Below are 5,049 nucleotides of genomic sequence, written 5' to 3'. Positions count from 1 at the left end.
TTCTCCCAGATTAGAGTCTGCTCTCCAGTTTGGTCATTCATTCCTACTGTAGACAAAAAAATTGAATCAACAGTATCGTAGTGGAGAATATAGCTTCTTGGTGTGCAATCCTAAACACAATTATACCCTTCTTAGTCCACTGAAACCGATGGGTTTAGAAGGGAGTAACTCTCCTTAGCACTGTCCTATCAGTTTTTTGATCTTGTTTTTCCCCCTATATGGATTTAATAAACCATCACATACTCCTTGCTCTGTGCAATCAATTACATAGATGTATTAGATTATGCATAGGGTGGAGAGAGTTGACAAAGATAAATTTTTCTCCCAAAGTTCTAGAACTTGAGGGGCTCCAGTGAAACTGATGGGCAGTAGATTCAGGACAGACAGCAGGAAATATTTCTTTACACAGAGAGTGATTAAAATGTGGAATTTGCTGCCAGAGGATGTAGTGATGCCCACAGGAATAAACAAGCTTTAAAGGGGGATTAGATAGATCCATAGAGGATAAGTCTATCAATGCCTACCAGCCATGGCGGCTGAGGGGAGCCTCCCCATTCAGAGGCCCTAAACCTCTGAATCCCAGAGCCAGGAGGCAATATCAGGGGAAGGCCTTGGCCTTTATGCCCTGTTGTTGGCCATCTGAAGGAACTGGTTGGCCACTGTGTGATTCAGGATGCTGGACTAGATGGACCATTGGTCTGATCCAGCAGAGCTTTTCTTATGTTCTTAGATTTTGGAGGGGGGGGGACATTTTATATAACAGGCTAATTAATAATACAGTGTACTCATATGCTTCTGTGCTTTGGGTTTTACAGTTTTGGAAAAGCAATAAGTTGTCTTACTCAGCCTTTCTCGTTTTGCAATTAAAAAGCAAAGGATCGTCCATAATTTTTTCCCCCAAAGCCCTTTTCACCTCTCTTGTGTTTCCTGAAACCTCACAACCACCTTATAAATGTTTCAGCGGGAATGACTTATATAGGGAGCATGCTCCACATGTGCCGATTTGTCATGTTAATGAGGCCAGATTGGAAGTGCTTGAGAGATGGAAATATCATGAGGAGAGGAAAATCTAGGTCAGGAAAAGCTTATGCAAGACTGAGAAGAAGACAATGCAATTGTATTTGGACTGCATGCTAATACAGGAGAGGATTTTATGATAATGTAATACATTTTTGAATAAACTTGGAAAGCTCACCACTATAGCGTTGCTTAAAAACCACTCTGAGAGGACGCCGGCCACTTATATACTTAGTTAGTTTACAGCATTGTTCCCCCCCCTCTATTTTATCCTCACAATAATAACCCTGTTTGAGTCCAGTGGCACCTTTAAGACCAACAAAGTTTAATTCGGGGAATAAGCTTTCGTGTGCAGGCACACTTAAATCTCCATAGAGTCAGTCCTTCATAGGTCCTTTGTACTTCTTTCTCCTTTGCCTTATTTCAAATAGAATATCTTTCAGAATCCTGATAGTATTGTCCCCAGTTTTCAAAGATGATCCCACTGTTGCTCTCAGGATAGAATCCCTCACATGCCTCTTCAAGAATCTCATTACTATTTCCCCAGGCAGATTATTTTTCTTTATATATCCAGAATATGACCTGTAGACTGCATCCATCTCGCTTATCAAAAAGTCCGCCTTCAAATCTGTCACTGGGGCCAATATTTCATTCATTGCTTGCTTCAGATTCTCACCCTTAGTCTCTGGGACACCTTGGAAATGAAGGACCAAGTTTGACTTCTCCATTTGTAATTGTAAAAGCTGTTCTTCTGTAGAAACTTGCTTCTTTTCCAATTTTTGTACCTTTTTCTTCACCTTTTGAGCAGTGGCGTCAAACTTCTTTCACCTTCTCAGCTGTTTGTTCTGTAATTTTAAGAGTCTCATTCAATTGCTTTTGCTGAGTGGTGATATATTGGTTCATTGTTGACAGCTGTTCCTTGAGATTATTCATCTGATCCAGCAGGGGGCGCAGGGATTCTGCCAACGTTTTGACCAGCTTCCAGTCATGGGCTCTCAACTACTTTCGCTTTTGGAAGTTTCTCTTTCTCCGTCCTCTTACCCACCATTTTTATGAATTGTTTACCTTCGCAAAGATTTATAAAGTCTCTGAATATGTGCTCAAATGCCTTGGTAAGTCTTTCCCAACAGATTTCGTCGCTTTTGCTTCCACTCCCCCCCCCCAGGTCTCGCTTTTGAAATTCTGCACATGGGAGGGGCCCCTCCCCCGCTCGCTTTACTTTCTAGTCCATGGGGCGGGGAGCTTTCTTTTTAAATCAGCAAATACACTTTAATTCGACTCACATTCATATTCGGTCATTCTCGACCTCGTTTAGCCTCCATTTTAATCGCTCGATCTCCAGCGCTTGCCCCGGTCAGCATCACTTGTTCCATTCGGACACTCAGCAGAAGGACCGTCGGGACGGAGAAGTGCCTCGATTCCCCAGCATTCCGCTGGCGAAGAGGCGACCTCTCAGAAGTCCCCTGGCTAGGAGCCTTTCACCAGGCTCTGGGGGGGGGGTAGCGATGTCTGCTGGTGCGCAGCTTTCACCCCCTGGGAGGTCCGAGAGCTGAGTCTCCTCGGCACGCCGCCATAAACCGGAAGTCCACACTGCTTTTTTCTTTTCTTTTCTTAAGATCGTGACGCCCTTTGAGTTGGCTTCGGTGTGGAGAAGTCAGACTTGAAACGGCAGTCTTTTTCAAAAAATAACTGCACCAACGGAAACGTTCCTCCAAGAGTGAAAAAAGAGAGAGAAATGTTTGTCTTTGCTTTTCTTTTTTTTAAAAAATCATAATACCGTGGGGACCGTTTTAGTTTCAGGGTATTTAGACATTATATGCCTTTTAAAAATGTTTTCTTTTGGTGAGCCACCTCGGGCAGGTTCCCCGGAGAGTCCACATAAGATTTCTCCCAAATAAATAAAACTTATTTTTAAAGCTGGAGTTTTTACACAGCGCGGTTCCGTTTAAATGTGTTTTTGTTATTATCCATTCTAGGAACGGTTTGTGCTCTGATACAAAAGGGGTCATCTAGGAAGGATCAGGGGTCATAGTGTTTGTGATCACAGCAAAGGGGAATGTTTAGGAGTGCCAGCTCTGGGTTGGGTAATACCTGGAGATTTTGTGGGTGGAGCCTGGGGAGGGGAGGGGCCTCAGCAGGTCATAATGCTATACAATCTACCCTCCAAAGTAGTCTGGAGATCAGTTGCAATTCTGGGAGATCTCCAGGGCCTGCCTGGAGGCTGGCAACCTTAGGTATGTGGGTGTGGGCAGCGGGAGTAGGATGTTCAGTAATCAACCATACAGCAGTTAGTTTTTGAGAAGGAGACGCAAGAGAGGCCCAGTATTGTTATTTAGCATGAACCTGGTCTCCTATGGTAAGCAAAAAATCTCCTGCAGGTGACCAGGCACATCTCCCCTGCTGCAGAGACAGAGCTGTGTCCTGTACAGTGTTGCAAGGCAAGGGCAAGGAGGCCTAAGGTTGCCAGCTCTGCATTGGGAAATTCCTGGAGATTTTGGGATGGAGCCTGGAGTAGGTGTGGTTTGGGGAGGGACCTCAGCAGGATCTGATGCCCCAGCCATTCTTTCGGGGGAGGGGGGATTGATCTCTGTAGTCTGGAGATCAGTTGTAATCCTGGGAGATCTCCAGGCTTGCCCTGGAGGTTGGCAACCACAGAGGTGGGAGCTAGACTCCCCTCCCCTCTTGCCTCTCTCAGGTTATTCAGCTGAGAGAAGCAGACAGCCAGGTGGGAGAATAATAGTCATTTCTGGAAATTCTCACCTTCCGTTGCTTTTAGCAATCTGTTTAGTTACACTGAAGATATTACAGAAGAGGGAGGATTCCGTTCGTGTTCTGATTAACTTCCGGATGCACGTCTCTGTTGGCCCTCTCTGCAGCCGTATACATTGAGGGAATATTCTTATTAAGGAATACCTGGTTAGTAGGTGAAGCCAGCTTGGTTTGTGGGTGGAGATAGAGACACATTTTATTGCTGAGGTTTTTGCTCTTCGGCTTTGAAACGGAGATGAGCACCGCAACCCTAGAGTAGGATTCGACTGGCTTTCGAGCAAGGGAACCTTTACCTTTACCTTTTTAGTTACACTGAAGATATTACAGAAGAGAGAGGATTCCGTTCGTGTTCTGATTAACTTCCGAATGCACGTCTCTGCTGGCCCTCTCTGCAGTCATATACATTGAGGGAATGTTCTTATTAAGAAATACCTGGTCAGTAGGTGAAGCCAGCTTGGTTTTTGGTTGGAGATAGAGACACATTTTATTGCTGAGGTTTTTGGTGGGTTAGTGGATGGAGCCTGGCAGGGGTTGGTGAGGTGGGGGCATACCAGGGAACAGGTGGGGACGTTTTAGGGCTGCCAGGCCCCCGCTGGGGGCAGGGAATCCTCTGGGCCCTGCCCCCTGCCACAGATCAGCTGGCCAGTGGGGGGACTTGCCAGCAGCAGGGAAGGCCTAGCCTGGCATCTCGGCAATGTGGTGACATCATTTCCAGCATTCATCAGAAGTGACATCATTGTGGGGACACTCTGGCATTTTGGCAAAAACTCTATGATAAAAACGGCTTCTACCATAGAATTTTTGCCCAAATAACAAAATGTCCCCACATTGCTTGCAATATGATGACAACACTTATAGCACGCACCAGAATTGACACCTCTGTGGCCCCCGCTGGGGGCAGGGAATCCTCTGGGCCCTGCCCCCTGCCACAGATCAGCTGGCCAGTGGGGGGACTTGCCAGCAGCAGGGAAGGCCTAGCCTGGCATCTCGGCAATGTGGTGACATCATTTCCAGCATTCATCAGAAGTGACATCATTGTGGGGACACTCTGGCATTTTGGCAAAAACTCTATGATAAAAACGGCTGCTACCATAGAATTTTTGCCCAAATAACGAAAACATCCCCACATTGCTGGCAATACGATGACAACACTTATAGCATGCACCAGAATCGACACCTCTGCGTTTCCAGTGACATCACTGAGATACCAAGCTAGGCCTTTCCACTGCTGATAAGCCCCCCCCCGCCCCCCGGCGCGTTGCA

This window comes from Gekko japonicus, unplaced genomic scaffold (genome assembly GCF_001447785.1).
Source record: "Gekko japonicus isolate JY-2015 unplaced genomic scaffold, Gekko_japonicus_V1.1 scaffold3990, whole genome shotgun sequence".
NCBI lineage: Eukaryota > Metazoa > Chordata > Lepidosauria > Squamata > Gekkonidae > Gekko > Gekko japonicus.
This window is presented reverse-complemented; position numbering follows the sequence as displayed.